This window comes from Balaenoptera borealis (assembly GCF_965194805.1).
Source record: "Balaenoptera borealis genome assembly, chromosome: 1".
Lineage (NCBI taxonomy): Eukaryota > Metazoa > Chordata > Mammalia > Artiodactyla > Balaenopteridae > Balaenoptera > Balaenoptera borealis.
Window position 1 is genome coordinate 1759320 of NC_138860.1, and position 23778 is coordinate 1783097.

At 53.4% G+C, this 23778-nt stretch overlaps 1 protein-coding gene and 1 long non-coding RNA gene across 8 annotated transcripts in view; one reads left to right on the forward strand and one right to left on the reverse strand.

Annotated features, from left to right (window-relative positions):
* NAV1 (neuron navigator 1) overlaps window positions 1-6322 on the reverse strand; it is a 216699-nt gene extending 210377 nt beyond the window's left edge. For 3 of the 5 annotated variants that reach the window (XM_082392996.1, XM_082392993.1, XM_082392991.1), the window contains exon 1: window positions 5984-6120. The gene's annotated coding sequence lies outside the window, so the exon portion shown is untranslated. Of the gene's footprint in view, window positions 1-5983 lie in introns of all 5 variants that reach the window. The other 2 variants (XM_082392995.1, XM_082392994.1) reach the window with 1 other exon arrangement.
* On the forward strand, window positions 6278-23378 carry LOC309629303. Of its 3 annotated transcripts, XR_014244978.1 has the most exons (4): window positions 6278-6695; window positions 7707-7876; window positions 16640-19627; window positions 21404-23378. It is a non-coding gene; the product is annotated as an uncharacterized lncRNA (long non-coding RNA). The 3 variants fall into 3 exon arrangements; XR_014244977.1 differs by having other exon boundaries at window positions 16637-23378; XR_014244979.1 differs by lacking the exon at window positions 6278-6695 and having other exon boundaries at window positions 6841-7876; window positions 16640-23378.
* Window positions 23379-23778: the final 400 nt, after the last annotated feature.

A 23778-nucleotide genomic window follows, 5' to 3' on the forward strand; every position in this document is an offset into this window, starting at 1 on the left:
AGGGTGATTAGTACAACGAGGAGGGTGAGGGGAATCTCACCCTGACCGTCCCTGGACCAGGGCAGGCTCTATGGGCTCACGTGACCCAGTCACTCTCCGAGTGGATTTCCCAACCTGGCCAGATCACAGGAATCACTGTGATGGAAGGGGGAGTGGTGGAAGGGTGGAGATGAAGCGACTGGGGAACAGTGTCTTAGGAGTGAAGCATTTTCATTCAACTCTCCCTGGGGAAGAAGTGGAGTCTCCACCAGGTTCTCTGGCGGCCCAGGTCCCACAGACAGCACTGAGGTCAGTGGGGAGAATACGATTCCAATTGCTAACATTTGTGGAATATTCATCACGTGCTGAGGACTTTGTGTGCGAAGTCAAGACCTGAACCTTGACTCCCAGTCTGCCTCACTTCATGGTCCAAATTCTTACTATGACATCATCCGTCTTCCCAGAAGACACTGGAGATCATACCCAGTGAGGATGATGTGAAGGAAACAGGGCCCGGGAGGAGCCCGGGCAGCGCGTGGCACCTGCTTCCAGACCCTGAAAGGCTGTCACCGTGCGGGGCAATAGCACTTGCTCTGCGTGGTTTATTGCTAGCCCCCCACTTTATTTGGGGGTGCATTTGGTGAAGCCCATTCACCTTTGGTATCTTCGCCAGAGGGTGACAGTCACACCCACGAAAGATAAGCCCAGGAGGAACCCTGAAGGACAGAGCATTCAAACACAGAACCAGATGGTTTCAGCACACAGTCGTGGGGGGTCCCCAGCCGGAGGACCCCGGAGGGGATGGTTTAGAGGCGCCTGTGGTACCTGGAAAGCAAACATGGGGCTTCGTGACATGGTTCTTTCCAACTCTGAAAGTTTAGTTCTACAGAAGTTGGCATTTATTCTATTTACAAATGGATTTTAAAGTCGGGGAGGGATGTAAAGTGGGTCAGTTTTACTGTCCAGATGGGGAGGGAGTTGCGTCACTGAAAGTGGTGACCAGCCAAGGGTTCCAGGGAGGAAATCAGCTCAGCCGCCAAGCGGTCGTAACCCTCACCGTGCATCAGAGTCACGGAGGCAGCTGTGTCCAAACCGAGGGAAGCCGACACTCTGGGGCTAGGCCCAGGGACCCGTCCGTCCTGGTCAAAGCTCCCCAGTGAGTCCAACGGGCCGTCAAGATGGAGCCACTGAGCTGGAAAATGCAGCTCACGCTGGGGTGGCCTTGGTGCCCTCCGAGCCCCATGAAGACCCGGAGTCAGTTCACATCTACACCTGGGTCAGCTCATGTCTACACCTGGGTCACTTCACGTCTATACCTGGGTCAGCTCATGTCTACACCTGGGTCACTTCATGTCTATATCTGGGTCAGCTCATGTCTACACCTGGGTCAGTTCATGACTACACCTGGATCAGCTCATGGCTACACTTGGGTCAGCTCATGTCTACACCTGGGTCAGTTCATGTCTACACCTCGATCAGCTCATGTCTACACTTGGGTCAGCTCATGTCTACACCCGGGATTGTCAAAAGTCTCTGACACAGGGACAGTGGTTGAGCGAGTGTTTGTAAGTCAAAAAAACCTGAATCAAAATCCCTCTAAGGGGCTTCCCTGGTGGTGCAGTGGTTGAGAATCTGCCTGCCAGTGCAGGGGACACGGGTTCGAGCCCTGGTCTGGGAAGATCCCACATGCTGTGGAGCAACTAGGCCCGTGAGCCACAACTACTGAGCCTGCGCGTCTGGAGCCTGTGCTCTGCAACAAGAGCGGCCGCGAAAGTGAGAGGCCCGTGCACCGCGATGAAGAGTGGCCCCCGCTCGCCGCAACTGGGGAAAGCCCTCGCACAGAAACGAAGACCCAACACAACCAAAAATAAAAATAAATAAATAAATTTAAAAAATTTATCTCTGTAGTGGTCATTTAAAAAAAATTTTTTTAATTAATTAATTAATTAATTAAAAAAAAAATCCCTCTAAGATGTTCCCTTTGGACATGGGGTGAGGTCCTTTAATCGTTCAATGCCTCAAAATCCTGACTTTTCTAGTTACTACAAAGTTTCCACAAATTCACAGACATAGAAAGTAGGATGGTGGTTGCCAGGGGTTGGGGGGTGGGGTGGAAGACGAAGAGTTACTGTTTACTGGGGACAGAGCTCTAGTCTGGGAAGATGAAAGAGTTCTAGAGATGGATGGTGACAATAGTTATACAACAATGTACTTAATGCCACTGAACTGTACACTTGAAAGTGATAAAAATGGTCAATTTTATGCTATATATATTTAACCACAATAAAAATTTATAAATGTTTAAAGTACAATAACTATAAAGAAAACTATAATAAACATGCACCCACCCACCCAACTACAGAATGTTAGCACTTTGTCAAATTTTCTTCAGATTTTTAAATAAAAAAATGAAATTTTGCATATTTTTTTTATAAAAAGCTTTCAGAGGGATTTTTCTCAGGAATTCAAGGGTACTTCAACATAAGAAAATCAATGTAATTATCAAAACACATGATGAACTCAAGTGACACAGAAAAAAAGCATTTGACAAAATCCAACACACTTGCATGATAAAATATACTTAGAAAAGTTGGATTAGAAGGGATCTCTTCAACATGATAAAGAACATTTATGAAAAACCCACAGCAAACATTCTACTCAGCGCTGAAAACTGAAAGCTTTCCCTCTAGGATCAGGAACAAGACGGGGCTGCCTGCTCTCACCAGCCACTCAACGCTGGATGGGAGGTTCCAGCCAGAGCAGTTAGGGAAGAAAAAGCAGTAAAGCCATCTGCACTGGAAAAGAAGAAGTAGAATTATCTCTATTCACAGTTGACATGACCCTGCATATGGAAAATCCCAAAGAATCCACCCATACAAAAGCCAAAAGAGCTAATAAACAAATGTTTCAGGCGACAAGATCAACACACAAAAATCAGTTGTGTTTCTACGATTGTGAACAATCCAAAAAAGAAACTGAGAAAACAATCCCACTTAGGAAAGCTTTCAGAGCATCGGAGGACTGGGCATCAGAAGAGTCTCAGGGCCCCCTGAAGTGGGGACATCTCGTTATTAATGGTCCTTGGTGGAGGAGCATGCATCAGTGAGCAACGTTAATTTTTCATGTGTGTTAGTGCGTCTCTTACTAGAATCAAGTAGAGCAAACAGATCTGATGGGGATGATGGTCTGTGCAAGAGAAACGGAACCACGGCCGCAGGCAGGCCAGAGTGACCTGGGGCTCAGCCATCTTGCCTCCCTTCACATCTCAAGAGCCACAGGAAGCTGGGAAGCAAAATCCCAGGCCCCTTGGAGGAAATCAGGCCTGAGTCAGCCTTCCTAGGAGGGGGAGGGAACAGATCAGGCCCAGGAAATTGTTTACGTAGGGGGGGTGTTTTCCACTTGAAAAGTTGGTGGTTTTTTTTTTTTTTTCAAGTTGAAGAAGGAACTAAAAGTGTTTTTAATGATTGTTTTGTGACTCGGGGCCAGAATGATGGAGTGTTTGCCAAGGATAGACACATTTCTCAGTTCTCCGTGGTCCCTAGACTCTAAGAGCTGGTGGTTGGTTCCATGACAGAGATGCTCTCCTTCCCCCTTGTTTCTGTTCCTCTCTCTTGCCAACAGCTATGGAACATCTTCTGAGATCTACGGATGGCAATACTAGGAAGAGAAACATTCTGATGCACGGAAGTGATTGGCTGAAAGGGAAGGAGCCCTAGACCGGGAGCCAGAAGCCCTGCGTTCTAGGCTGGCTTCTGCAGCCCCAGCTGTGCAGCATTGAGCCCCTTCACTCCCTCCTGTAGGCCTTGATTCCCTGCTGTAAAGGGGAGGGCAGGGCACGGGCTGGGAGGGGAAGACCTCTTTAGACTAGTGCTTGTAAAGGCCAAACCCTTTAAGAATTCAAAAGAACTTTAAAAGAAAAGGGAAGTGACACTGATGGAAAATGGAAAGATGAAAAGAGAGACAAGTTTTAAAAGATGGACAAGAGCTGTTTCTTCTCTAGGCCATTCTTTCCTACTGGGCCAAAGCTGGGCTAATACCAGAGGCTCCCAAGGACTCAGGAGGGGGCCAGGTTTGGGAAGGGAAGGAAAAACAGCATTCCTGTTCTCAGTTTGCTCAGGCCAGGACTTCCCAAGGAGATCCCAGGAAAGGCCTGCATGCTTAAAGCTTGCCCACCTGTGAACAAATCAACCTCATTATGGACCAGGTTTTCAGGGGAAAAGGGGTGGTGGTGGTGGTGGTGGAGACGAATCAAACGACTCCCAAAGAAAGACATAAATAAGAATAAATGGGCACCGGAGTTGGATGGGAGACCTCTGGGTGGTACCTAAATTTTTTTTCCCCAATTGTATTAATTTGGCAAACATTTGAAAGATGCCTGCTGAGTGTTGGGCGTGGTCAGACAGGACAGCGGGCAGGAAGGCCTTCACAGGGAGATAAAAACACAAAGCAGAATGGAAACCTGCCCCGGGGGAGTTCAGAGTAGGGGCTGTTCTCTCTAAACCTGGGGAGCTCGGGAAACAGACCCTAGAGGCTGGAGCACAGATCAGAAAAGCCTTGGCCATTCTTTCCCGCTCCATGGTACACAAGTAAGGAACGACCTGCTCTCGGGTCATCCAGGAAGTGAGCAGCACAGGCTGATACAGAAGTACAAACTGATCAGCAACTTTCCCCTAGAAAACACTGGTGAAAGCACCGACCACTGTAAAGCTCATCTCGGGCGAGGAAACTCACAATCACTGCGATTCCCTGTCTCATTTTCCCAGTTTAATCCCGAAGGCACACAAACCCAAATTCAAAGCAGGATACAAAAAATTCATAAGCAGGCTGGAGTCATCTGTGTCTTTGGCCTGAAGGGAGCCCAGGTCTACCTAGTGGCAGCTCCGCCTACTTGGGGGAGGGTTCTTTGTGTCAAGTCCTGCAGCCCCATTATAAAAGAGTCGCAGGGGACACCGCGTAGGGGAACAAGACGCAGGCAAGATGCAAACCCAGGCAGACCCTCTACTTCTGCAGCGCGAACAAGGCCGCAGGCTTCTCAGCTTGAATTTGAACGAGCCAATGGTGTGCCAACCACTGAAACGGGAAGCCAGATAAACAGCACATTATCGAGGGGGATCCGGCGCGTCCCAGAAGCCGGCGCCAGCTGCGCCCTGGGCTGTCTTAACAAAGTCCCATTGACTCACCAGCTGATGTTCCCATGTTGGGCTCGGGGACAAGGAACCCTCTCTGCAGGGTGGACGTCACCGCTGCACACCATCCCCTCCGCCCCCACTCACGCCTCCCGGATCCTGCCTCCCCTCTCTGCCCCCTGCAGACTTGGCCAGTTCTTTATCTTCCGACCAGTTTCTGTCGGCTCTGAGCATAGAAGGGACCACAGGGCCCAAGCACCGGGGACCCTTAGGTGAGCTCCCAGAACGGCCACCCTCTCTTTTTCCCTCTCTCCCAGCTGCTCCGGGAAGCTTTCTCGGGCGTACCAGGAGGACAGCCTCCGGGGCCCGTGCGACGCTTCTCGGTGCATCCCGGGGCCAGAGAACGTTTTCTGGAACAGTGCGCCAAGGTCACCTGCCCAGCTGTTCCGCTCGCTCCGCTGGGGTGGTTGGAGAAGATGTGGGCAGGGTGCGTGTGTGTGTGTAATGTAGCCCTCGGTGTCTCTGATCAGAGGATCTCAACACACTTTCAACAGCAAGGCAAGGGAAACCGAGGCTCAGAAAGGTTGGACTTGGGTGGCCCATGGTAAGTCAACTCCTGGACCAGACGCGCAGCCCCGCGGGGACGTGTAGACACACACCTTCCCGGGAAGCCACCAACAGCCGGGTTGTTATTCCAGCGCCTCTCCCGCGCCCTGCGCTCAGCCTCCCGCGGGCGCAAGCTCACCCCCCGGGGCTCGGGCCCTCCTGCCCCGCAGGACCCGCCAGCGCAGTCCCGCAAGGCGGGGAGCATCAGACTCGAACCCACCCCGCGCCCGCCCCGTCCCCGCGCCCGCCAGGTCCCTGCGCGGGCCACTCACCCGCGCGCCTGCGCCCCGGGGCCCCGGATCCACGCATCCCGACGGCGCCGGCAAGGCCCACGGCGCGAGGAGAAAGTTCTCTGGCTCCCGCGCTGGTCGGCCCCCACCGGAGTCTCGGCGTCCGCGCTCCGCTCGCGGGTGGCACTAGGGCCGCCGCCGGCCCGGGCCCCAGGACGCGGAGGGAGGCGGCATCCCGAACAAAGTGCGTCCCCTGCCGGACGCGGGGCGGAGCCTGGTGACCCGCTGCCCCGGGCACACGCCGGCCGCCTCCCCGGGCCGGGGGCGGAGGCTGCGCCGCCGAGCGCCCCGCTCCCCCCGCGCTGTGCCAGTTGAACCCGCAGAGGGGCGGAGGCGCCCGGCCCTTCCAGACTTTGTCATTGGAAAGCTATTCCCGTAACCCTTTCCTGCCTTCGCCTTCCGTCCCGCCTCCGCGGCCGCAGAAAGGCGGAGCTGGTTGGCGGGGCAGGAAGCCTCCGCACAATCAAGCCTTTCCTCAGCCGGGACCCTCCGCTTCCAGGCCCGGCCGCCCCACCCCCACGCGCCCTCGGGCTGCCGCCGGTCGGCAGTTCTTAGGAGCGCGGACAGAGGGGTCGGCCGGCCTTCCCACCCCCTTCCGCCCGCGCCCCCTTCCTTCCTCTCTTTTCTGTTCCGCTTTCTGGGCTGGGACGCTGATGCAGAGGGGAGGGGAGACCCCAGAAGGGCCGGGCATATAGTAGATGCTCAGTAAAATGCGTGGGGCTTTGCCCCACCTCGCGACCCTGCCACGGCCCTTTCTCCTTCTAGGGCCTGGGATGGGGAGGCGAGGGGGAGGGGGAGGGGGAGGAGGAGGAGGAGGAGGGGGAGGAGGGGGAGAAGAAACGACCAGACCCAGAGAGAGTGGCTGGAAGTGGGGCCTCGGCCAGAGCTTAGTGCAGCCTGTGCAGTGCGGCCTCCACCGACCCTGCCTCCCGGGACAGGGCAGCGGAGGTCAGGTGCCTGGGCTTCTGGAGCAGGCTTCGAGCTCCGGGAGAAAGGCGGCAGTGCGACCAAGGACCCACCAGATTGGGACCAGAGACGTCGCCAGCTCCAGCCAGCAAACATGATTGATTATTTCCGGGGCCAGCTCCCTGGGAGGTCTCCCAAAGTTTCACCAGCAACGGGTCAACCCGAGGGGAGCAGGGTCAGCAGAGCCCAGCCCACCCCCGTCCAATCAGCCAGTCAGGTCACAGTGGCTGTGGACCTAAGGGGGTGATAAAGGGACACTAGACAGTGGACTAGCAGTGACATTGAGGAAGTTCCCAACTAACCAGGGAAAAGGATTTTTATATGGCTTTTGTCCTTGAAAGGAATGAGTTGCCTTTTCTTTGCGGGGGAGGGTGGTGTCTCAGAGGGACGCGTGGGGCGAGTCCTTGCCCTGTGGGTACAGTGGCTGAAAGTGGGGGCTCGAAGGCAGATTGCCTGGGTTCATATCCTGGATCTGCTCCTCAACAGCCATGGGAACGAGAACGGATTCTTTAACCTCTGACCGTTTCCGTTTCTTCATCTGTAAATTGGGGTAATGACAGTCGCCATCTCCTACGATTGCTGCTAAGAGCGAGTGTGATAGTCTAGGTGGCACACGCAGAATAGTACCTGGTACTACTCAGTAGACATTAATTATTATTCTGATCTCTGAGTCATGTAACCCTGCATCCAGTTTGGCACTCAGCCATGTGCTAACTGGAATCTCTCTTGCTTTTCACAGACTCCTTGGCCTGCAAAGGGGAGCCTGGTCCTCTTGGAAGAAGCACTGTCCTTTCTCGAGGGCTCACGGGGTGGGCCGGCTGAGTTCCTCGCCTCCTCGGTCTAGGGACCAAGGATTACACAGCAGGCTTGCAAAGCAGTTTCAGAGACTGAACTGCCCTCTGGTCCACGGTGAGGCTGCACACGGGGCCCCACCCATACTGGTAATGTCGGGAAGATGCTGTTCCTTGGGTGCTGAATGGGGAAGAAGGCTAAAGCCATGGTTTTCTTTTTCTAACTTATTTATTTATTGGCTGCGTTGGGTCTTCGTTGCTGCACGAGGGCTTTCTCTAGTCGCAGCGAGCAGGGGCCACTCTTCATTGCAGTGCGCGGGCTTCTCATTGCGGTGGCTTCTCTTGTTGCGGAGCACGGGCTCTAGGCCCGTGGGCTTCAGAAGTTGTGGTGCGCGGGCTCAGTAATTGTGGCTCGCGGGCTCTAGAGCGCAGGCTCAGTAGTTGTGGCGCATGGGCTTAGCTGTCCGCGGCATGTGGGATCTTCCCGGACCAGGGCTCGAACCTGTGTCCCCTGCATTGGCAGGCGGATTCTTAACCACTGCGCCATCAGGGAAGTCCCAAGCCATGGTTTTCTAAGGGTTAGATCTCTTCCATCGTGAGATCGGTATTTCTCTCCCATTCACGAATGGCTGATCATACCAGTCCCCCGACCCTGCTCCAAATGCCCCAGTCACAGACCTGCAGCAGTGAAGTGTGTCTGGATAAACACGCTGGCATATGGCCAGGTAGGGGGGTGGGCAGGGGATAAACAGACCAGCTCTAGTTGTGCTGAAGGGCAGAGGCAGTGACAGCTCCTGAGAGACAAGGTGGTGGGACAGGGCGGCAGAGAGAAGCCACGGTGACCGTGGACGCAGGGCTGCCTGGGTGGGAAGCAGGGTCCCGCCCAGCCCAGGAGAGGCCTCTACCAAGTGCCTGCCTGTGAGTGGTTTTCCTCCGAACACAGTGATGACTCTTTTGCTCTAAATCAAGCAAATGGCTTTTCCTTAAATATGAAAATCAATAAGAAGTAAAGGCAAGGGCCTGGCCACCGGGAGAGGAGAGTGGAAGGGGCTGGCCACGAGGGAAACGGTGAGATTCAGGCTCAGGATCATCCCCCCACCCCACCGCAAGGCAGCCTCCAGGCCCTGCTGACCTCCCTCTGACTCCTTAAACCCGACAGCTGCCCCTGGTCCCCTCCTCCATCCACGGCTTAGAGCCCATCCTGAATCAGGGCAGGAGATTGTTAACGAGAGGATTAATGTCAACGTGACAAACAGGTTTTAAAAAATCAGCCCAGGAGCCTGTTGTCACCCCGTGGTCTCAGACCTGGCTTGAGTTGAGATGCTCTGGGAGCCCCAGCAAGCTCAGCAAGTAGCGTTTCCAGGCCTGGCCTGATTTCCTGGGGCCCCTGCCCATTTCCTGCCAGCTTGAGCTCTGAGGACCGATGCTAATCTGTTTTACGTTTGGGATCCGGGAGTTTGCGCTGTCAGAGCCCCCACATCCCATGTGGCCCGCGAGGGTCTGTCTGCACCTTCCGGCTCCTGTTAGGCGTGCAGAGCTGTCTGTAAGGCAGGGGTGGGAGCACAGCGCATCACTTTGTTTCTTGAGCCTTTAATAAACGTCGTTAGAGGGAGCCTCTGGCTTCCTCCTCGGAAGAACAGTGGAAAAACACCGGGTGTCAGAGGACCTGAGTCCACACTCTTGGGGGGGGCCCTCGCCGAAGCACATGCTCGTCCGTAAGCGGGGTGACACCCAGGGGACCCCACCGCCTACCGAGGCCTGGGTGAGCGTTCAGTGAGAGAGCCGAAGGGAAGGTGTGGTACGTAGTGCGGAGCATATGCCAGCAGAAGCACGATTATCAAACAGAAAACACATCTCATACCCCTGCCCCGTCCCCCCCGCATCACATCCCCTCGGGTATACGCTCCATGTTCGAAAACTCGCTTTGTTTTTTTTTTAACTTCTTTATTGGAGTATAATTGCTTCACAGTGGTGTGTTAGTTTCTGCTGTATAACAAAGTGAATCAGGTATACGTAAACATATATCCCCATATCTCCTCCCTCTTGCGTCCCCCTCCCAACCTCCATAACCCACCCCTCTAGGTGGTCACAAAGCACCGAGCTGATCTCCCTGTGCTATGCAGCTGCTTCCCACTAGCTATCTATTTTACATTTGGTAGTGTATATATGTCCATGCCACTCTCTCACTTCGCCCCAGCTTACCCTTCCTCCTCCCCGTGTCCTCAAGTCCATTCTCTACGTCTGTGTCTTTATTCCTGTCCTGCACCTAGGTTCTTCAGAACCATTTTTTTTTTTTTTTAGATTCCATATTATGTGTTAGCATAATGGCCACCATTATGCTATGTTAGAGAAATGTTTTTCTCTTTCTGACTTACTTCACTCTGTATGACAGACTCTAGGTCCATCCACCTCACTACAAATAACTCAATTTCATTTCTTTTTATGGCTGAGCAATATTCCATTGTACATATGTGCCACATCTTCTTTATCCATTCATCTGTCAATGGACACTTAGGTTGCTTCCATGTCCTGGCTATTGTAAATAGAGCTGCAACGCACATTGTGGTACATGACTCTTTTTTGAATTATGGTTTTCTCAGGGTATATGCCCAGTAGTGGGATTGCTGGGCCGTAAGGTAGCTCTATTTTTAGTTTTTTAAGGAACCTCCATACTGTTCTCCATAGTGGCTGTATCAATTTACATTCCCACCAACAGTGCAAGAGGGTCCCCTTTTCTCCACACCCTCTCCAGCATTTGTTGTTTGTAGATTTTTTGATGATGGCCATTCTGACCGGTGTGAGGTGATACCTCATTGTAGTTTTGTTTTTTTTTTTTTTTTTTTATTTATTTATTTTTGGCTGTGTTGGGTCTTCGTTTCTGTGCGAGGGCTTTCTCTAGTTGTGGCGAGTGGGGGCCACTCTTCATCGCGGTGCGCGGGCCTCTCACTATCGTGGCCTCTCTTGTTGCGGAGCACAAGCTCCAGACGCGCAGGCTCAGTAGTTGTGGCGCACGGGCCTAGTTGCTCCACAGCATGTGGGATCTTCCCAGACCAGGGCTCGAACCCGTGTCCCCTGCATTGGCAGGCAGATTCTCAACCACTGCGCCACCAGGGAAGCCCCTCATTGTAGTTTTGATTTGTATTTCTCTAATGATTAGTGATGTTGAACATCCTTTCATATGTTTGTTGGCAATCTGTATATCTTCTTTGGAGAGATGTCTATTTAGGTCTTCTGCCCATTTTTGGATTGTGTTGTTTGTTTTTTTGGTATTGAGCTGCATGAGCTGCTTGTAAATTTTGGAGATTAATCCTTTGTCAGTTGCTTCATTTGCAAATATTTTCTCCCATTCTGAGGGTTGTCTTTTCGTCTTGTTTATGGTTTCCTTTGCTGTGCAAAAGCTTTTAAGTTTCTTTAGGTACCATTTGTTTATTTTTGTTTTTATTTCCATTTCTCTAGGAGGTGGGTCAAAAAGGATCTTGCTGTGATTTATGTCATAGAGTGTTCTGCCTATGTTTTCCTCTAAGGGTTTTATAGTGTCTGGCCTTACATTTAGGTCTTTAATCCATTTTGAGTTTATTTTTGTGTATGGTGTTAGGGAGTGTTCTAATTTCATTCTTTTATGTGTAGCTGTCCAGTTTTCCCAGCACCACATATTGAAGAGGCTGTCTTTTCTCCATTGTATATTCTTGCCTCCTTTATCAGAAATAAGGTGACCATATGTGTGTGGGTTTATCTCTGGGCTTTCTATCCTGTTCCTTTGATCTATATTTCTGTTTTTGTGCCAGTACCATACTGTCTTGATTACTGTAGCTTTGTAGTATAGTCTGAAGTCTGGGAGCCAGATTCCTCCAGCTCCGTTTTTCTTTCTCAAGATTGCTTTGGCTCTTCGGGGTCTTTTGTGTTTCCATACAAATTGTGAAATTTTTTGTTCTAGTTCTGTGAAAAATGCCATTGGTAGTTTGAGAAAACTTGCTTTTGAGTGATAGAAATCTGACTGTCTACTAACAACCCTCATCCTCTCTGGCTTGATCCGTTAACCAGCAAGGAGCTTCACGGGAGTGGGATGGGGTGGGCGTGGGTGTGGCAGTTGTCTCCATGTGGCTACCCTGGCCTCAGGGTGCCGGGCCCCTGTGTTGATGGTCTGGACGAGGACCTGGGAGGAACGGTCTGTGAGGAAGAGCTGGCACTGAGCTGCATGTTTCAGGATAGTGAGGCTTGCCTTATGGGGAAGATGCCGTTTCTCCCTTTCTATCACCAGGAAGTGAGCCATGCTGATAACCAGTCACGGTGTTTTTCCAAAGATGGCTTTTCCAGAGGGGTGCTTCTGGAAGGGGCCAGCAGGGTAGGGATGGGGTGGGCAGGGAGACATGCTTCCGTTTCGGGAGGCTGGCTCTGGCTGGAGCTGCCCCGAGAAGATAATAACAGTCCGACTTACAGAGCTCTTGCTGGGTACTGACTGCTAGTCTAAGCCTTTGACATCCGTCTCGTTTATGTCTCTATTTTGTAGGTGAAGAAATTGAGGTTGAGATCGTGCCTGGGTCCCCAGCCGGTCAGTGCTGGAGCCGGGACTTGCATCCCGGCAGCCTGGCACCCGAGGCCACGTGCCCTGGTGCCATGCAGATCCGCAGAGGAAAGGGGGGCTTGGCGACCATGTGGAGCCCGGGGTGGGGGGGGCCTCTGTCACTCAGCAGCTGCTGCATGTTTCTTTCTTTCTCCCTTCTTAATGGCTTTTTTGGAGTATAATTGACATACTATAAAATTCACCCCTTGTAAGTATGCGAGTCTATGATTTGTACTAAAGTTACAGAGTGGTGCTGCCATGACCACAACCAGGTTCTAGAACACGTGCTTCACCCCAGTCCTTGCTCAGTTGCTTTAATGAGCCTCGACTCCCTTGTCTGTAAAGTGGGAATGACACCGCCTGCCTTGTAGGCCTGTCCCAAGCATTAGATGAGCATGTAAGTGGCGTATGGTAAATGCGTGAGTTATTACCATTCTGGTCTCTTAGAGTCACTTACACACAGACTTTCAGAGCTGGGCGTGGTCTGGAAGGCTGTCGAATCCCACCCTCTCCTTCAACGTATACGAAACCAAGGTGCCGGGAAGGTCAGCAACTCACCGCTAAGGACACGCCGCTCCGGGCGTGCAGCACATTGGGCGGCAGGGCTGGACTGGAGGCCAGGCCTCTTGGTTGGTAGCTTGGTGCTCTCTTATCTCCCACGAGACTTCCCCCTGAGGCACAGGGGAGGTGTCATTGCCAGCACCCCCCCGCTCTTTTGGGGGGCCCCCAGGGCAATGCTGAGTTTGCTTGTGCTGGTGGGAGACTGCCCAGGGCTCTGGCCTTGGAGAGAGAGTGCAGCGGGGAAGGCTGGGTGCAGAATCCAGGGACACGGCCCAGGGTGGCGGCCGAGGCAGGAATGTCCACTGTCGGGACAGAGGACGCATTGATTCAAACCACCCACAGGCCGGCCAGCTTCACGGGCACGTGTGCAGTCACACGGGACCCCGTGTTTGGTTTAATGCTTTGCTGTTGCCCCCTTCAAATTCTTACCAAGTTTTTAAACAAGGGACCCCACATTTTTATTTCGCACAGGCCCCCATAAATTGTGTAGCCAGTTTTGCCCACGGGACAGAGAGCAGAGCCCAAGCTTGACTCTTAAGGTCCCAGTAAGGAATAGCATTTCTCCACCCAGAACTTACTTACGTATGAGCTATTTATGTACACGACACAATCATGGAGTCTTAATATTGAGCGTTAAGAGAAATCAAAGTTGCAATACAATCAGGACACTCTGATCCAAGTTATGTCAAAAGATGCCCCACAAAACTATATATTTCTATGTGCATTATACCTGTATGAAAATACGTTTTTAGAGAACTCTGGAAAGTCTCCAAACTGATAGCAGTGGTTACTTCTGGGGAAGAGTCACCCAGGGCATTGTTAATTCTTTCCGTATGTTTGAGTTGCTGGGGTTTTTTCACAAGGAGAGTGTATTCAGGAATTACATAATGACAGGTAAAATGGTAAGATACTCCTAGTATATTCTGTGAACATTTTCTTATATCAGTAAATATCCTTAGCACCTTAAGAAGTGTCTTGTGGGACTTCCCTGGCGGTCCAGTGGTTCGGACTTGGCGCTTTTCACTGCCGAGGGCCAGGGTTCAGTCCCTGATCGGGGTTCTAAGATCCTGCAAGCCGCACCGTGTGGCCCAAAAAAGAAAAATTTCTTGAGAGGGAAAGGGAGGGACATGGGGACACTGAAGCGTGGAAGGTAGAGGAAAGAAAGAGCTTTGGGCGAGTTAGGGCTGCGGGGAGCAGGCTGGACACGGGGAGGGGAGGGCTGGGTGTGGAAACCATCGCCCAGACGGTCCGTGGGTGCTGGACGTGGCCCGCAAGGATTTGGAGGCCGCGGGGTCCACTTTCGTGGTGGGCGGGTGAGAGGAGGTGTTAGGGGCATGAGTTGCCAAGTGGACCGGGTGACGAGGTTGTAGAGGTGACTTTGGCTGTGGTGAGCGAGGTGGCGGAGGCAGGGGTGCAAGGAATCCCCTCCACGGGAGGAAGGGATGGGGCCCCGGTGTGGGATGTACCAGGAAATGGGAGGTTTCAGGCAGGGTGCCCAGTGGACAGAGCGCAGATTTGAGGTCAGGGCTGTAGTCAAGCCCCAGATTCACTGCATCCTCACCGTGTGCCCGTAACCTGGGTCTGTCCCCTGGGAGACAGAGGGTGCTGGCGCTGCACACCTGGTGGGGATGTTGGGAGGATTTGATGAGATGATGTCGGTGAATCATTGGACCCAGTGCCTGGCTCAGACTGGGAGCCCCAAATGTCCCCTCTTCCCTTTAATTGACTGTAGTTTGAGGCACTAACGTGGCCAGAAGTATTTGCATGTATGAAGAGCCTTCTTTCCAGTACCTCCCTCTGCATTTTCTAGGCGAGCTGCCGAGAGCCTCCTGGGTGCAGCCTGCCAAGGCTGAGCGGAGCCCGCCGGGAGAGGAGAAGAGCTGCCTACAGCCAGAGGGCTGGGCAGTGAGACAAGAGGACGCAGGCCTCCAGCCCCCGAGCTGCAGGGCAACTTGGCCAGGGGTCCCACGCTGGGATCCTGGGAGGGGGGTGCTCTATGAGCGCTGATACCAGTTCCCCCACATTTCTCTCCCCCCGGCCCTTTGGGCTCCCCTGCCTCCGGGGGTGTCCCCGCGGCTGCTGCAGCCTTCTCCCTGTGTGCAGATGTGCCCTGCGGCAGCTGGAACGCCCACACGCACCTGTTGCCTGGATCAGCGGCCGAAACTCTACTCCAGGGAAGGCAGGCCAGGTGCTGGGCTTTGCCGGGTCCTCCCTCCTGCAGGCGGGAAGGCAGGGCATCTGCCCGTCCTGGCTGCGCGTGGAGGCCGCCTGGAAAGTGCTGGGCCTAGAGTCTCAGCACAGACTGGACCCTCTTCCAGCCCGGAGCCGCTTCCAGCCATGCAGCTGTCCCCTCGGCCCAGCTGGTTCGCTGGGGGCTCCCACACCGGGGTGGGGAGGCTGGGAGCGATCCCGGGGGCAGGGGCGCGGTGGAGCGGAGCAGCAGCCTGGACCCGGGGGGTCAAAGGCAACCAGAGCTGGGAGAAGGCGGGCAGTGAGGCCAAGGACAAGGATGAGTCTGGGAACAAGAGCTAAACTGGCTCCGTGTGGCTTCGGCCGCAGAGATGTCGTTCTGGAGACGCTGGGATGGAGAATCCCCTTCCCAGCTGAGGGTGCGGGGGTGGCGTGGACTGGGCACGCCTCGTGGGATCCCGCACGGCCACGCGGGACTGCCAGCTTTCATGGAGAGCGCGAGTACCCGGCCAGGACCCCCGGGTCTCTGAGAAAAGCTCATCGGGGCAAATCCAACACACGCATCTCTGACATCCAACCCGCACACGGTACTGCACATGTCAGTACACGTGTAAACCTCCCGGGAGAAAGCCGGGCAGTGAGTCCACATCGCTGATGTCTGGGTCACACATCCACTCCCCTGTCAGTTGGTCTTTGAATGAACGTAGTACCCCCACCCCCGACTCAGGGAGGGGAGGCTTGAGCCGGTGGTGCTCAGAGATGCCGAGGTCCCTACAGGAAGCTGACCTCCAGCTCCCGTCTGCCTGGACCAGCCAGGACCCATAGCCCAGGTGGCGGGTGGGTGCCTCCAGCCACACGTGGGACACTGCTGACCCCTGCTGGCACTTTTCTCCCCATAGCCAGCAGGCAGAACCCTAGGGAGAATGGAGTGTCGGAAAAACCTTGCCATCCGTCTGGGAGGGGGTGGGAAGAAATAGCCCAGCTCAGAATCTCCCCCGCTCGGGCTCCTTTGATGAGACCAAGAAGAAATTAGAATACAACCCAGACCGTGTTTCTGGGAAGAGTGAGGCAGAATGGCAGCATGTCCTCCCAGCCTCTGTGGCTTGGTCAGCTCCTTGCTACCCATTCCCTAGAACCTAAACCGAGAAACCATTAGCAACACTCCACCAGCCAAATTCAACTATTCAACTGGATAAAAAAGGAAAAAATGAACTTTCAGCTTAATTTATTGTGGGTCTGCTGCACCCTTTGGACCTGGGGCTAACGGGATAATTATGGCTTTACTGTCTCCTTTTCCATGAGAGGGGTTGGTGTTACACTCTTTGGGAAACTGCTACCAAGAAAGCTGACATCTGGAGTATTTGCCTCTGTGGCTAGATATTTTAAAGATCATTTTGTACAGCCCAGGGATGCAATTTAAGTCTTCCAGAATCTTTACTGGAATCATCCCAGAGACCAAAGGAACACCAGGCTCCAACAATTCCGACAGAATTGGTGTGGAAGCCCCCGGGAGAAGTGAAGTCACTCCTTTTTAACCCCCTCCTTCTCCTCTGCCCCCCATCCCAGCAGCAGACCGGAGCTCTCCTTCGCTTCGTGGCTAACCTCCTTCAAGGGCGCGTGCACTCCCTACCACCAACCGCCCATCACCCTCAGGCCTCCGCTCTGGACACGGCGCTGAGCCACTCCAGCAAAGGTAATCGTTGGCCTCTTGAAAGCTAAATCTTAAGTGCGTTTTCCAGCTCTCATTTTACTTGATCTCTATAGCATCTGACATCTTAACACTCCTTCATCATTTATTAATTTAAAATTTTATTGTGAAATATTGTAGACATGCCAAAGGTATGGAAAACAATATAGCAAACATACCTGTTGCATCCGTCAAGGTTCTGCAGAGAAACAGAACTAATGGGATATTCATTCATGCATTCATTTACTGACTTATTATAAGGAGCTGGCTCAGGCAGTTAACGACAGCTAGTTCCAAGTTCTGCCGAGGGAGCTGGCGGCCTGCAGACCCAGGAAAGCCAACGGTTTAGTTCCAGTCTGAGTCTGAAGGCCTGAGAACCAGGTGAGCGGATGGGATAATTCTGGTCTGAAGGCCAGCAGGCTTGAGACCCAGGCAGAAGCTGATGTCCCAGTTTGAAGGCAGCCAGGCAGGAGGGATGCTTTCTTATTCGGGGGAGGGGGGATCAGCCCCTTTGTTCTATCCAGGTCTTCAGCTGATTGGACAAGGCCCACCCACATTAGGGAGGGCAATTTGGTTTACTCAGTCTACTAATTTAAATGTTAATCTCATCCAAAAAACACCCAGAATAATTTTGGCCAAATATCTGGGCACACCCCGTGGCCCAGTCAAGTTGACACATAAATTTAACCATCATACCTGTGAACACCATACAGTGTAGGAAATAAAGCAGTGCGAGAACATAGCTTAAGCTCCTCCCCTCTTGAATTTCTCTCTCCCCACAGAGGGGATACTATTCTGCACTTGGCATTAACCATTCCCATACATCTCTTTATGCTTTTACTATGTTATACACTGTACATGCATAGACTATTTTAACTATACGTATGAAATCATACTGTGTGTGTTCTTCTGCAGCTTTCTTTTTTGACTCAGCATATACTGTCTGTCTGGGTCATGGATGTTTCCAGAACTCCTCTGGCTCTCCTGAACTGACCAGATCAGGTGTGACTAGGACACCAGGCACAGTTTTTCTTTTCTTTTGTTAAAAAATCTGACTCTGTTCTTCTTCCTTCCTTCCTTTTCTTTTTTTTTTCTTCTTTCCTTTTTTCACTATGACCAGATACTATCTCAGGCACTGGACATGCAGAAGTTGACCAAGACACAATTCTGTCCCCAACTTCATGCTTCTCTGTAGCCCTTTGTAGCAAAGGAAGTTTTGGCTGGGACCACGTCTGTGCAGCTCAGACTACGAAGAATAAACCTAATCCTCCTAAAGTAGCATAAAGCTGCCCGCAGGGGGCTCGGGTGATGCCCGCCGGTGCTCAGAAGTGGAAAACACAGGCGATGGGCTTTAGCATTCTGCGTCCTGGAGAGAGAGCTGGACCAGTCCTCTGCAGGCTGGGGCCCAGGCTCCACAGAGAGAAGAGCCGGGGTCCTCTTCCCTTGGGTCTCAGGGCCCAAATGCGCTGCCTCTGGAAGCTTGTTTCTGAGACATTCGGGGGCTGCCGAGGGCCAGCCCCACCCCCATCCCCCTTCCCAGACAGCCACGCTCGACCTCACCATTCCCAGCTCGTCCAGCCTTTGGAGCAGGCTCACGCATCCTTCCCTAAAGGCTGGTGGGTGACACCATCCAGGCCTGCTCCCAACCAGCCCGTGGGCCCTCGCGCTCCGCCGTGGTCCTCGATCTCGCTCCCTGCGCACTGCGGTGCCATCCTGCCTTCTCACGGCGGGCTGTGTCTTCTCTCCCTGCAAGGTCTCGCTCTGCACGAGGACCGCTCCCGGCTCCTGTGTGACACCCACACAGGGAGCTTCCACGTGACCACGGCCATACCTCATCTCTCTCGCTGTGCTGCGGCTTCTCCTTACTGGTCGCTTCCCGCTTTGGGCTCTGCCCATGGCTGCTTGAGAAGACTCAGCGGGGCAGAGTCGCTGGCTCTACCTGGCCACTGGCTGTGGTGACACCAAGTGGATTCTTCTCCCTCTGGGAGTCCGTCTGGGCAGAACCTCGCTGGACGGGCCCCCTCCCCCAGAGGCCACTACTCCCTTGCCTTGGTCAATGCTGGCCGCCAGCCAGAGTCCCCGACGCCCCCTCGGGGGAGCAGTCTGCATCCACCTCTTTCTCTGAGGATCCTTTTCAGAGAAATGTTTTTGCAAGTCTTAGTGAGGACGGCTCAGCGGATACTTCTAAACCCTCATGTTTTCTCTTGGCAACACCCCATCTGTAAAAACTTTCTTTCTTAGGAAATGCATCTCTGAAGGCAGCATAGCTGAAGGGATCCACCTGGAGTGACCTCCCGCCTCTGGAAACTGTCTTTTCCCAAAAGGGCTGTGTTTCCCATCCCACGTGCTCTTCTAGAACCTTACCATGGTGCACATCAGGAGGCGGGGTCTGTGTCCCCTTTCCTTGAAACTGGGTGGGGCTTTGGGACTGTCAGCGGAGCGCGGTGGGGGTGGGGAGGGAGTTCTGCTCTGCACCTTCTGAGGCTGGTTGGCAAAAGGCCACACAGCTTCCTCCTGGCTTCCTCTCTCCCAGGACACTTGCCCTCGTAGCCCCGCCTGGCCGCCTGGCGAGCTTACACGTAGGGGTTCCCGCTAACAGTCCAGCTGCCAGCCAGCATCAGCCGCCGGCCACATGAGCAGGAAAGTCCCCCTGATGACCGCAGCTAACCATCCCCTGACTGCATCACATGTATGGTCTGAGCAAGAACTATGCAGCTGAGCTCATAAACCCCAGAACCACGAGAGAGAAAAGTAAGTGACTGCTGTGGGTTTAAGCTACTGGGCTTGGGGTGACTCGTTACGCAGCAGCAGGTACCGGAAGTCTGTCCATTTCCACGTGGTCCAGCTCATCAGCGTGTGCAGTAGCTCAGGTAAATCTGTCCCGGATTCCTGCAGGGGAGCCTCCTTCCTGAGCCCCCAGTGCTCTTTGCTGTGCCGGCCTCCTGCATCACATCCAGTGCCCACATCTCCACTGGCCCTGGGAAGCCCCGAGTCTACAGCCCAGCGCTTGGCACATAGTGGGTGCTGCTTGGAGGAGGGGGAAGAGGATCCTGGGGAGAGAGGAGGGCCCTGAGCCAGACAAGCTTCCACTACCTTCAAAGGCCTTTTGCTCTGAACAGCGTCCCAGGACTTTTGGCTTCTCTGCTAGGAGCCTAGGATGTCTCAAGTGAGAGTCAAAAAAATTTAAGTAGCAAGTGATCCCAGTGAACAAAGGATGAAGGGCTGCTTAGGCTAGGAGGCCCCTGAGAGTGTGATTCACAAATTGGCCGGCAGGTGGCAGCCTCGCTCCTGGTTCTTAGCCTGCAAACTGGAATGAACTTTTTGGTGCTGGAATTCGTAAAACATAAAAAAACAAAGTAAAGCCAAGCACCTCTCCAGGCAAGGCGCGTGTGAGCTACAAAGGAGACGGAGCCACAACCCTGCCCCCTGCGGCCGTCCTATAAAGAGTAAACTCTGTCTCTTGAGCTCATCTTTGGATTGTCGTCCAGCCCTCTCTTCTGTCTCGGGGTCTCATTTCATACGATTGACCCGGATGGACCAGAGGAGTCAAAGGTCTTGCCTAAAGCCTGGTTATTTTCAATCTACTCACTGCTTACACCTCTGCTGTCTGGCCAGACGACCACAGGGATGTTGGAGGGTCCTAGACAGGAGGCCAGGGAACGGATCAGGAGCAGAGGAGGCTGGGTGGAGGAGGCAGGTCTGCTGGAGAGACTGCCCGGCCACGCTTCTCCCCGGAGCTGCCAGGCCCCGGGCCCTCCTTTCCCCTGTCTCCCGGTGCCTCCTGTCTCCCTGCCCACACCGGCCTGGTGTGGACGCAGGCTGCTGAGAGGGAAGTGGCCTCACAAGGCCATCGGGCCAGGGGGGCGGGGAAGGGGAAGTGGTGGATTTAACTGAAAGTTATCCAGCCTGTTTCACAACACCCTGAGGACCCAGCCCCGGGCCTCCCCCAAGGAATTTCTGAATCACCTTCCAAGCTCCCTGGAACATTCCTTGTGGTTCACAGTGTAAAGGGCAGCTTGAAGATGGGAACACATTTCCCTGTTGGAGCCCCCATAGTACCCTTGTTCCTCTCCAGGTGGATTTCCCCCTTTCTTGCTTCCAAGCATTTTATCCTCCTGACGTTTACACATGGACTTTCCTGCCTTTTCTTTTATCTTCGGCCGTCAGGCTCATTTCTCCTGCAAACCCCGAGAGGCTCTGGGACTCCTCCTCGGGAAACATGAAGACAGGGACTGAGGGTCCTGGTCAGGAATCCGGGGCCATCCCTCAGCCCCCTGTCACAGCCTCAGCACTGCAGAACCAGATCCGATCCAGGCAGATCCAGCGAGATCCAGGGAGATCCAGGCAGATCCAGCGAGATCCAGGCAGATCCAGGGGGATCCCCCGGGAGATCCAGGCAGATCCAGGCAGATCCAGCGAGATCCAGGGGGATCCAGGTAGACTCAAGGAGATCCAGGCAGATCCAGGGAGATCCCCCAGGAGATCCAGGCAGATCCAGGCAGATCAAGCCTGGGAAGAGCCTTAGAGCCACCAGGCTTGTCACGGTCCAGGGTCCACAGAGGCTGGCAGGACACCCTTTCCAAGAACCTCTGTTTCTCTTACTGTAAATAATTTTCAACACTATCTTTTTATTAAAACAAACACAGGCATCTGTGAAGGAGAACGCGAAATTTAAACAAACTTTTATAATAAAACCAAAGACTTCAGAGCCCTGGGAGCGACTGATCCCGCCAACACTCTGAGCTCCCGGGAGCAGCACGTCCTGTCTCTGCTGGCAGGGGCACTTCCGTGGGAAGCTTTGAGAGTGCGGAGCTGGTCCCAGCCCTCATTTCACACACGAGGAAAACCGGGGTCTGGATCACGGTCACACGGTCACCAAGCTGGTTACTGCCCAGTGGTCACCTACGTGCAAAAGAGGTGAAAATAGTCCTACAACCTTCAGCCATTGGGGAGAGTAAGGGGAGCTGCTGTAAAGGGCCCAACGGGCAGTTGGTGCTCAGCAGTTATTTGTTAGTATTGATATCATTTATTCTCAGTTTTATTGGGATGTAATAGACATAGAGCACTGTATAAGTTTAAGGTGTGCAGCATAGTGATATGACTTACATACGTCATTATCAGGATAAATTCAGTGACCATCCGTCATCTCGTATAGCTAGAGTATTAAAGAAATAGAAAAACTTTTCTCCTTGCGATGAGAACTCTTAGGATATTCTCCCTTGACAGGTTTCCTATATAACAGACAGCAGTGTTCATTATCATGTTGTACATTACATCCCTAGTACTTATTATCTTATACTGCAAGTTTGTACCTTTTGGCTGCCTTTATCCAATTCCCCTCCAGCCACCCCCTGCCTCTGGTAACCACAAATCTGATCTCTTTAGCAGTTTGTTTGGTTGTTTTTTGAATCACAATTGACCGACAGCACTATGTTAGCTCCTGGTGCACAACACAGTGATTTGATATTTCTATGCATCTCAAAATCCTCCCCATGATCTGTCTGGTTGTCATGAATATTATTTATTTATTTGGCCACGCTGTGCGGCGTGCGGGATCTTAGTTCCCCGACCAGGGATTGAACCGGGCCCTCGGCATTCAGCGTGTGGAGCCCTAACCACTGGACGGCCAGGGAATTCCCCATATTATTATTTTAAATGCTTGATGACGGAGCTGAGACTCACAATACAAATTCAGCCCTGGTTCCTTCAGAGTGTTGCGGCCCTGATGATCCAAGGGCCTTGCTCTTCCTTGGGGGTCCGTCTCAGGCTGTGAAACAGCTGTGACCACCCCCAGGCGTGTGGACAACGTGTTCATCTGCATCTTTCCTCCTCGACCCTCACGTTTCCTCCGCGCCCGGGGAAGCTCCCAGCAGAACCTCAGCCCTGCAAGAACTCACTTTCTCCGGGAAAACTTCCTGACCGTGTGCTCCCCCTGGAGAAGAATAAAGCATGCAGGGCGATCGCATGGCCTGGTTTGCCTGGGACAGTCCTGCTGCCCCAGTGTCGTGTGGACACATCCCTGTGCTCTCCACTCAGCAGCCTCCCAGGAGGCAGGGCTCAGGACACAGCCACCAGTTTACGAGGTGCTCCAAGAGCCTCCGGGAGAATCCAGGTATGACTGCCTTTCCCTGGACCTTCCCTAAGGACGTTTCACAGCACAGGTTGGCTGTCCTCACTGGGGAAATCCATCAGCAGCCCCATCGCCCAGACAGGACAAACCCAGACCAAAGAAGGAAAGGCAGGAGTTTGCCTTTTTGTAAAATCTTGGGCAAGACTCCAAAGCTCCTCTCTCCGGGATCCAGGGAACTGAAGGGAGGCGGGATAATCCCGCGAGACCGCCACCTCTGGACAGTGAGCCCATGGCCTCTGACGCTGATGTCATTCTGCAATGTAACGGGCCTGTTGATTTATCGCTCGCGCGGTGCAGGGGTGACCGGGAATTCTCCTGGGTTCTGCTCTTACATCTTGGTTGGGTCAGATGAGAACGGCCACCCAATCTGCAAGAAATCCTGGTCGATGCTCCCAATCTTGGGGGACCCTGTTTGTATGGAGGGCCCGGCCCAAGGAAAGATGTTTCTTAGGGTAGAAAGTAAGAAAAGCCTAGATAAATATAATACTCCATTTTCTGGATTATGAGATGCTTGACTTTACTCCTGGAAGAGTTGATTCGGCCACCTGGGGCTTTAAATGAAGCCTGTGAGGGTCTGAGGCCTTGATACCTGTCCAGCCTGGAAGACGTGGCAGCTGCGTCTGTGGGTGACCTGGGGGAGGGGCGGCCAGCTGCCCAGCAGACCTGCCCCCAGTTCACTGCCTTGGGCAGAAGGAGGCTTCCTTCTCACGGAGACGCTGGAGCCCAAGAGAGAAGCAGAGAGTGACACACAGACAGGCGCACAGCGGACACAGTCACAGCAAAAGGGACTCCCAGGATGTGGGCAGGCCCTGCTCCGTCTGCCTCTGCATTCCGTGCAAATGGGGTAATTCAACCTGGAGGACGAGAGGGAGTTTCCTCTTGACTTAGAAA